Source organism: Populus euphratica, unplaced genomic scaffold, assembly GCF_000495115.2.
Source record: "Populus euphratica unplaced genomic scaffold, PopEup_1.0 scaffold935.1, whole genome shotgun sequence".
NCBI classification, from domain to species: domain Eukaryota; kingdom Viridiplantae; phylum Streptophyta; class Magnoliopsida; order Malpighiales; family Salicaceae; genus Populus; species Populus euphratica.
In genome coordinates, this window is record NW_011500797.1 from 1 (window position 1) to 11637 (window position 11637).

An 11637-nucleotide genomic window follows, 5' to 3' on the forward strand; every position below is an offset into this window, starting at 1 on the left:
ATATCATATCCCTAACATTCATGGTGGTTACTTTGGTTCATAGTTCTCATTTGTTCATTCCAAGATATATTTCACCATTTTCGATGATTAAATTGTTTTTTTATTAATTTATTTTGATTTACATGGTGTCATATATGGCTCACCCATTATCCTTTATTAACAATGGTTTTGAATTATATGTAATTCATAATTTAAAATGCATCATACCTTGTCATTGTGACTGCATTAACATTTAGTAATCTAGACCTATCTTTAAGGTTGATTTACATTTTACATATTAAATTTTATCATTATGATCAATTAAATTTTTCATATTAGATTTTTTATTACAATCCTTTTAATTCTTAATATAAAATTCTATCACAATAAATTTCACTTTCACAATTGTTTTCGCCATTGCTACTAGTTTCATTATGAATAATTCCTTTGTTGTGGCTTATTTATTTCCCACCTGTTAACTTTCTTGCCCTAAAAGAATAATCACTTGATATTATTTTTCTGTCTCATAGGCAGCTTTTGATAACATTAATTCTCTAACTAATAGGATTAACGTCTGATTTCATGCTTCATTACACTACACCATTAAACAGTTTTACCAACAAATTCATTCCGTCAATGTAAAGTATGCAATTCGTCGATAAAATTCTTACCAACGACATTACTGGCGAAATAATTCCATCAAAATATTGGTTGATTGTAATTCCTTGTTCTGTCAATAAATCTAACAAAAAAAAACCAAACATCGACAGAACACCGACAATCTTAAAGACGGCTAAACATGCAAAAAAAAAATCCCCGTAAGAACTTTATCGACAGAATAATTCCGTCTATATTTTCAATGGTAATCACCGACAGAATAACCGTCGGTGATTGTGGCATGGGCGGCAAATATTTCAAAACTCTCTATAAAATACTAGTGGATATTTTTTGTCGATAATAGTAACGGTAAACACCAAAAAAATATATTAGTCAGTGATTGTGGCAAGAGTGGTAATTTTTTTGCAATTCTCAGTAAAATACTAATGGCCTAGTTCCATCTAGAAAGCCATCGGTATGTATCTAAAATATTTTTAAAAAATTATTTATTAATAATAAAAAAACTAATTAACCAAATAAAATTGTATTTAACATTAAAAATATAAAAATAATATTAAATAATATTCATCAAAATATTCATTACAAATTTAATGTGTTTCAAAAACAAAATTAAACTAAAATAACAAGGGAGTTAAAGGAGGAGGAGGCTGGTTGTTTCCGGGACCGTACGACCAAAAAAAGGTTGTACATTTATCATCACTTATCTTTGATCTCATCTCCATGATCATTTGATGGAGCTAATCATAATCCGTCAAGAGTCGTTCATATTATTGTTTCATTGCCATAAACTTCTTAGATTTGGTGTTCGATACTCATGGAGAGTTCTTAATGGTTAAAACACTATAGGCTGCTGTAATTTTTTAGTTGTAGTGTTAGAGAGCCTATAAATCCAATTTTTGTTTGGTCCACTAGACGATCCTACCTCCATCAACAAATCCGAAATGAAATTGGAATGGGTTAAAGGATCGTCCCCATATCTCTCCCCCTAGCCATCCGTTCAGAGTCGTTCATATTGTTGTTCCAAGGCCATAACTTATGAAATAAAATGATTGAATAAGTATTCCATGAGGTGTTGAGCACGACGATTGTCCATGAACTGTTGCACCCTCTTTTGGCAGTCTTGACTCCGCTCGTGCGTCTTTACAAATAGCTCCATTGGGCTCGGCTCACGTCCAACAGACGTAGACTATAAGGAAAAAAAAGGTTGCAAGTTAAATATATTTATAAGCAATAACAAATTAACTAATAATATATATGTATTGAATGGGATGGAGCTACCGGTGTGCGTGGTCATCGAATCATGAATTTGTCGATTCTAGTTATCGGCACCAAATTGTGAGCATCATTTGAACTGCTCAGACATCACATGCTCAATATATGTCGTCCATATACCCCCTGAGATGAATGATGGTTTGAATTCCTGTCAAATTGTAACTCATTCCATCCTTCAAGACTAAGATCCCTTGCATATCTTTTTGCTTCTTCTTTTTTGTGTTTCATACCAAAAATTATGTAACCTATTTCCATAGTAACAAATTAGAATTTAGAATATAAAATTATAAAATAAAAAAGAAATATTATTTTTGATGTTACATAATTGCCGCATGATTCTCCTATACCCTGCTCATAACATTATTGTTTGCGCTCTCCTACTCAAATTTATGTTGTGTATATAAACAATTCATTTAAAATAAAAATAATTAACACCTACTTGAAATCATTGAAATCATGCATCGATATTAGGTCTCCACTCAAGATATCTGGAAGCATGACTCCATTAAAATAATGGAATCTCCATTGATGATTTAAACACTGATGCTATTGTCCAGGCAACCTCAATGTTTATGTACCTAGAATTAAATTAAATTAATAAAATATTAATTAGTTGTTCATAAATTATATTATAAGTATAAATAAATAAAAACTAAAACCTAAACAAACTGACATTAAAAGGTCATCTTTCCATTGTGCCTTGTACTGGCGAATGAATTGACCTCACTGACCTAATTCCATTGAAACAATATAATCTCCATCGATGATTTAAATGTTAATATTATTATCCAGGCAACCTTAATAGTTATGAACCTAGAATTAAATTAAATTAATAAAATATTAATTAGTTGTTCATAAATTGTGTTATAAGTATAAAAAAACTAAAACCGAAACAAAATGACATTAAAAGGTCATCCTTCCATTGTACCTGGTACTTGCGGGTGACTTAACCCCACTGTGAAGGCACACTGCGTCTACATTGTGAAATCATGCTAAAAGAGGCAGCACCACAAGTTGGCATAGATGCCTTATCATGATCAGCACCTAAGGATACATCCTTCTCTCTGCTAAAATAATTAGTTGCGTCTGTTTGTTGACAACATGTTGTAGATTTCATTATACACATATATACAAATTTATACAACTAATTACATAATTAACTTTGATTATTTTAAAAAACATTCGGTAGCACTTCCATTATACTGGAGACTACTCATAGTTTTCAAACTTGTAAATCTTTACAATAATCACAAACCAATTGACTCCATTGGAAAATCTTATATACAACTTAACATCTATATATTTTCAACTAACATCTATAGAAATTCAACATCTATATATTTTCAACTAAAATCTATAGAAATGCATAAATAACAATTAAAATTAATGGAAATAATAAAAAAAAAACATTACAATCAATAAGAGAATAAATTTGAGATGAAACAATGAAATTTAATTCTTCATTTTCAATTACAATTTCCATGGAAAATTCAACAATAACAATTGAAAGAGACTAAATTATCAAATAATTATTACAATATAATTAATTATATAATTAAATTTTTATTCAACACATCTACACAAATTTATACGAATAATTAAATAACTAAATTCAATTATTTAAAAAAATTCACCAACACCTTCTCTATTGTAGAGACTATCCATACTTTTCATAACTACAAATATTGATATTACACAAATAGTGCAAAATCAACTCTATACAACCTAATATTTATAGAAATTCAACATCTATATATTTTCAACTAATATCTATACAAATTCATAAATAAGAATTAAAACTAATCAAAATAATAAAAAACATAACAAGAAATAATATAATAAAATTAAAATAAACTAATTAAATTTAATTATATATTTCAATTCACATTTTAAAGGTAAATTCAGCAGCAACAATTCAAATTTAACAAAATTTTTAATTATTATGGCAATACAAACCATAAAATAAATTGAACAAATAAAAAGAAAAAGCTAAAGACTTTAGGAATGAAAAATGTTTACTTTAATGGTATGTTGATTTCAAGATTTTATCTACAAACAATACACAAAATAAAGAACACCACAAAAAAATAATCATAATTAAAATAAATCAAACCTTTTAATATGTGAAAACTACAATCAAAACAATAAAAATACAATGAAAAATTCAAATGATCTATGGTGGGAGGAGAAGAGAAGAAATTAGAGGAGCCGTGAAAAAATGAACCATAAAAGGGGAGTCAATTTTGTACTTCAGTTTTACAGATGGAAAATAGAATAATATTTTTTTGGGCAATGACATTAAATTCCATTGGTAATTTCAATCAGTATTTTTTGAAATTCACACTAAAATTTTGAAAATCACTCCAGATTTTTCACATTCCATTGGTTACTATGTATTAGAGCATAGGCATATTGGATTTTCCGTGCCCGTCGATAAATGTGCCAACCAACCAGGCAGTCTGATAGTCGCATGCATTGGAATGTGCGTCATCCGTTGGTGATGTCGTTGGTAAATGCATTGGTGATTATGGTAGGGGCTGTAATTTTTTTGCAACTCTTTGTAAAATACTGACGGTTACCATTTTGTTGGTCCATCCATCGATGAATGTGGTGAGATACTATAATTGTTTTGCATCTCTTGGTAAAATACCAACAAGTCCCAGGTCGTTGGTCTATCCGTCAGTGTTGTGTCAAGCTTTTGCAAATTTTGTTTGTATTGTCTGTCTATCTTCTTGCACAAAAGCTTGAATTGCAAACTTACAACATGCACAACACAATAATAAGAGCAAACAATTATAAAATAAATATTTCATGTCCCAAAATATCATCCATAATATTACATTATAAAAAAAAGACTTTACAACTCCTTTGGTCATAATTTTCATCTTCGTCCTCAATTGAATTGTTATCAGTTTCATCGCACTTTTCAATGTGGTTATCGTTTTCTTCGTCAACATTCTCTAGCCCATTAGAGCTCAAAAACATCAACAAGACGATAATCAAAAACATGAAAATTTAAATTTTCTTCTAAATCAATCGATAGAGCAAATCGATATGATTCAACTAACTCATTAGCTTGGAAGACTCTATCTATTACACTTGTATTTTCGTTCTTATCCTGAACAATTTTGACACGACCCCTAGGTTTGGTTTTTAAAAGGGATAACCAATTATCTCTCGATCGGTCATTTCTGAAGGAAGGGGTGTATGTATAATAAACTTGTTAGCATTACTTTGCGAAAACAAGACATCATTAACGTTACAGCTAATCACAATTAAATATAACATAACTATGTACTTGTTTGAACTCTATTTCAAACAAATATCTTTCTTTATGGCATTTTTAGGTATAGGTCGTCCAGGATTGGAGAATATTGACAAGTTTCCACTTGCAGACACTTTACCACCATCATCATACCATGAAACATGATTGATTCTCGTTCTCAAATGAGGTTTGAAATAGTATGAGATAAATGTTGACATCGAGATCTCAACAATATAGGCTTCATATATTGACACCTCAACATATGCCTTGTTCTTAATCTTTTTTTTTTTTAAGATTGAACAAGCACCTGCATATATATAATTAATAAAAAATTATCAATTAAAAAATAAAAAATTAATTATGAATTACATAGCAACTATAATCTAACCTCTCGAATGGATACATTCCTCTATACTAGATCGGTTCTTTAACTTTTACCTCAAATGGTAAATGTACAGGTAGATGCTCTATTAAGTCAAAAAATGATGAAGGGAATATTATCTCAAGGTTGCATATTGTCTCGACGATATTCGTTTTAAGCCTTTCAATGTAATCAACATTCAACTTGCTGGAGCATATATCTTTAAAGAAATGATTGATCTCTGTGAGTGCATCTTATATCTCCTTTGATAACAAATCACAAAAAGCTAATGGGATGAGTGTTTGCATAAACACATGATAGTCTTTATTTCATATAATCTACATTCCTTCGTATTAACTAGTCTTAATATGCTCAAGGCATGTCCATCGGGAAAACGCAAACTTTTAAGCCATTTGTAGAATAATAGTTATGTGTTTTTCTCTAACACAAAACTTGCTCTTAGTTTTGCGATCCGTCACCCATCATAAACCAACTTCATATTTTTACGATTACAAAATAATGCTAAATCCAATCTAGTCTTGATGTTATCCCTTGTCTTCCCCTTCCCGTCCATAACAATGTTGAAAATATTCTAAAACATGTTCTTTTCAATGTGCATGATGTCAAGCTTATGATGGAACAGATTGGTCTTCCAATAAGAAAGCTCTCAAAAGATACTTCGATTTACCCAATTATGGGTCAAACTAATACCAAGAAACTTCTACTTACCTGACTGGAGACAAAACATAATGTTATCGTACTCTGACAAAACATCATGCAATTCTTCACTAGAAAGACGTGGGGGTGCAATATTCTTTTCAACTCTACCGACAAAGAAATCATTTTTATTCTTTCTATACTTATGATTTGGTGGCAAGAAACAATGGTAACAGTAAAAAAAGAAGAAGAAGCTTTACCCCTATTTGTTAACGTGAATGCCTTGTTGTTCTCTATACAGTATATACATGCTAGTTTTCCATGCGTGCTCCAACCAAAAACCATTCCATAAGCTAGAAAATCATTGATAGTCCACATCAAGACCACTATTATAACAAAATTTTATTTCCTTGAGATATCATAAATCAAAGCTCTAGAGGACCACAACTGTATCAACTCATCAATTAATGGTCAGTATGACCATAGATAAAAATACGAACTCCGACCTCATACACATCCTCGATGGCAAGTTATAAACTGTTAGTATGATCGGCCAACAAGAATAAAAAGCAGCAAATAACCCGAATTGGTTGAATTCATTTGTACACAACCCAAGACATACATTCCTTGATTCAGCTGAAAAGTGAGGATGTACACTGTTAAAGTGTTTCCATGCTTCTCCGTCAGAAGGATGACCACCACTCCATTAACCGCATGATGTGATTAGTGCCATGTTATATACTCAGCAGTCCTTTGTGACATAAATAACCTCTACAGTCTAAGTATGATTAGGAAGTATCTAAATTTTTTATATGCCACAAGACCCTTGCCAGTTCTGGGTTTATAACAGGAATGCCCCATGTCATGCACTCGATCACCTCAGTATTTTCAAGGTAATATAACATGTAAAAATTAGGGCACATGTTAATTTTATGATATCCTAAACCAAAGGGTTTCATCATAGACTTTGCAACATAGAAGTTCTTTTTTAGCTTGTTCCTTTCAAGGGAAATACTTCTTGCCGATTCGATAATCTTGTCATAACCAGCTTCACTCAACCCGTGATCTGACTTGATGGTGAACACTTGTGCTACGATTGATAATTTACTATGATTCGTGTAGCCATCCCATAATGATTCGTCAAAATCTTTCAACAGATCAAAAACCTTGCTGTATCTGTTCTCGTTTCCAACTTCATGCACGTTACTAGCACTAGAAGTTGATCCAACCATCCTTTCTACCATGCTCTCATTAGAAACAAATAGTTCTCCATGTACATACCAACACAGGTAATCCTCCATGAACTCTTTGGTTAAAAGATACATCGTTACAATATTTATTATAAAAAAATTTTATTTTTACATTTCCTACATGAATACATAATACCGCCATCAGTAAAATTCATCGGAATAGATGTTGAGAAATTAATAAAACCCTAAACCCCGTTACAATAATCCATCCTCCATAATCTTTAGGATGAGTCCCGATACATCTATAAATAATCATCCATGACTTCTATCGAACCTTTATAAAATTATAACGATAACATGTATTAATTAACTATATTATATAAAAAATATTGGTTTGCCCCGACATTATCCATGAAACAAAAAAAATACTTATGTTAAATATTCATTATCAATTATCAACTATCAACATCCATGCAAATTTATGCATATATAAATTTACAAAAATCACTATTTCACAATATAATTGATAAAAATTAAAACGAATTTGTTAAATAAGCAATTATTTATTTCATCACAACCATCAAAATTAGTGTAATTCAAACTAAGTTTCAACAATTCATAAATAAATGCAATTTGATAAAATCTAAAACAAAATTATAACAACTACAAAATTATACATTCATATATACTACAAGTTTCTTTGACAAATAACAATCAAACAAGTACATATGTTAACAAAATACATATACTAAAAAAATTAAAAAACAATAAAATTGACATTTAAATATCAAAAATATAAACGATAGATTTACTTATAAAAAAAATGATAAAATCCACAATAAATTACTCAGAAAATGGATGTTGTGACCACATATAAAAGTATAAGAAACTTGTACTTGTGTTGAGAAAATGGGGAGAGTTGGGATGGGTGATTGACTACAGCTTGGAAGGGAAGAGTTGAGATAAGGAAGAAGAAGAAAAAATAGAGGAAGAGAGTATCGACAGAGTGAGTATATATTCGCTTTTACAAATGAAATTACCAACGAACACATTTTGTTGGTATACCCATCGGTGAGTCCGCTGTGACTGTGTTACGTTACTATATAAGGATCCCGATTTGAATCCCTTGATCATTCTAAGTAAAATTATTTGAAAAAAATTCACGTTATCACACCGTTGAAACTTTTTTTTAAAATGATATAATCCGTTGACGATACGATTAGTACATATCGACAAATGTATTTTGTTGATATATACCGACCGATTCGTTGATAGATATTGTTTGTCTGTACATATCGACAAAAATAAAGATGAAAATATTTTCATTAGTAATTTTATTGGTTTATGCCGATTTTCCGGTAAAGTTGTAAGAGTACTACTTAATTAATTTAGAGACGTGTTGGTGGAGGGACCAAATTAAACAATTAATGTTGTTAAAAAGAGAGGAATGCGATTAAGTACAGCTAAGCTGTTGAAACCTCCCATGAATTTAAGGTTATTTGGGAATTAATTGGTTTATTCTCAATTATTTCAGGTTTAGCCTTTCTACACTTGATATATTTGAGATCGAGTCGTTTTTCTGTCTTTTCCTTTTCTTTTCAAGGTTCCTTCCATATTCTACATTTAAAACTAATACAGTGATTTAAATACCCTCATCCTCAACAATCTTAACCTAATTGATTATTCATAATTTTTTTATAGAATTAATTTCTAATTTTGAAAATAAAATAAAAAAGTTTTAAATTTAATATCATTATTTTATTCTCCATTAAAAAATGATTTTTAAAAAAAAATCTAGTAGCCTAAATACTTTCTTCTTTGTCTAAAGAAACAGTACTAGCCTTAAAATCTCTCATTTAAAAAACAAATAATAAAAACTAAAGTTTGTACATGGAAGATTAAAATTATGATGCTAAATTTTATTTCTAAAATAATGATATTAAATTGACTAGTACTTAGGTTAGAAGTTGAGAGTATTAATTAAGTCATTCTGTTATTTATATATGCAAAATATGGAGAGAAACTTGAAAGAAATAACAAAGGATTGTTAACAATTTGTTTTACAAAGAGGACGTTTAAAGAGATGAATCAGTCGTCATCTCCTTTGTTGGCAAAACCATATAAAAGCCTACCGACGCAATTAATTATTTATTTGTTTTACATTATCCTAAAAATAAGAAGTTGGTACGTTTATAAAGGTGGATCTTGACAATTTATCTAAAAGCTATTGTATCAACAAATGTGTACATGTCCTAAATAGAAATTAAAGATTAAGAGCATATGAATTATTAAAGTGAAAATATTCATAAAAGATTTACAAAAAACAGTTATAAATTATGTATTTTTTTAAATATATCAAAATAACTTTTATTTTTTAAAAAAATTATTTTTTAATCAGCATATAAAAACAATATAAAAAAATAAAAAAAATAATTTTAAATAAAAAATAATTTTTTTAAAATAATTTTAAAAAATAAAAACAAATACTACATTAATACCTCAAACTTATTATCATTAGCTGCCACTAATCTCCCACTCTGCCCTGTTCAAAGCACTTTATAATTTAAAGTATCATGGAAAGGTCGAGACCTCGAAGAAATTAGTTTATTTAATTATCATAGGAAATGTACTATGAAGGTACACATGCGTTATTCTCCTTCGTAGCAATCGATTGCACCTATTTTGTCTGAAAACCGTACGACACCCGCAAAACGAAGAGGCCTTCCGAGCTATTAGTTAATCAGCCTCTTGTGTTTTTGTCTCTACATAACCTCGACAAACTCACTAGAAAAGCATGCCTTCTAATGACGTATGCAAATTCTGTTCGTTAATTAATTATACAATACATCATGGGTTGTCAGGTTATTATCATATTTATCCAATTAACCTTAGATTTTTTTATTCCAATTAACCTTTCTCGGTGGATTAACATATGTTTAACACACAATCTTTCCACAATTATTATTTATTTTTAAAATTAATTTTTGATATTGACATATCAAAATAAAAAAAAATCTGAAACAAAAAAATCCAATTTTTTTAAAAGCATTTTTTAAAATAAAAAAACTACTAAAATATAAAATAATTAGGATAAAACCCCATCTCTTTTGCTATTAGTGAAGGAGCTCCCCATTTTGTTTTTAAAAAAATTTTATCTTTCAATTTCTTCTACCATTTGAATTGTTTTATATTTTATTAGTTTTAAATTCACCTTTATAATTTATTTAAATTTATTATTTATAAAGTTAACACATTCTCAAATAAATATTTTGACATTTAATTAATACTTAATTTTATGAGTCTATTTTGATTGAATTCATTTTAGCGTTTTCTTCTTTTTAATTTCATCCTTCAATATTCATGGATTTTTAATTGTTTTTTGTAATTTGCTTCAACTTACTTTATATGAAATTATTGCAGTCTTAAATAAACATCTTGACATTTGGTTAGTTTTCAATTTTGTAGGCATCTATTTTTATTATCATATCACTATGTAAAAATAGTTTTAAAAAAAGTTATTAAACCCAATAAAATTTATAATCTAGATCATAGGTTCAAAGTGTTAAGTTGTGAAACCCGAGGCAATTCAAAATATCACCATCTCAATATTAAAAAACAATGTCTTTTTGAATTTTTTTTTAAAGTTAAACCACATGTTTTACTAATTATACAAGTTTTCTTTGAACTATTTAAGTCGATTGGGACACTTAAGAAAAACTTACATGCAAGTTCATTTTAAACTCATGTTATGCAAGGAGTTAGATCAAGAAGTTATAAAGTTGACCAGCTGAGTTAAACCCTTTTTTTTTCCTTTTACTAGTTTTTACCCTTAAATTCCGTTATCCAATCCTTTTCTTTCAATTGAATCTCTTTCTCTTTTTTTTTTATCATTCAATATTTGGTTGATTTTAAATTAGTTTTCATAATTTAATTTAGTTTTCTTTTAATGAAATCATCACAGTCTCTAACAAATATCACAGTATTTGACTGGTGTTTAATTTTATAAATATCTATATTTGTTATCATATTGTTAAGTAACAAACAATATATAAATGAAGTTGTTAAACCTAGTCAAGTTTATGATCCAAGTAGTAAGTTTGATGAGTTACGCTACAAAACTCGAGACAATATAATATATCACTATCTCAATATCAAAATAAAAAGACATTATCTTGAATTTTTTTAAAGCCAAACCATGCTTTATACCAATATTCTTTATCTTGAATTTTTTTAAAGCCAAACCACGCTTTATACCAATATTGTTAGTTACTTTTGGCCCCTTCAAGTTGACTATG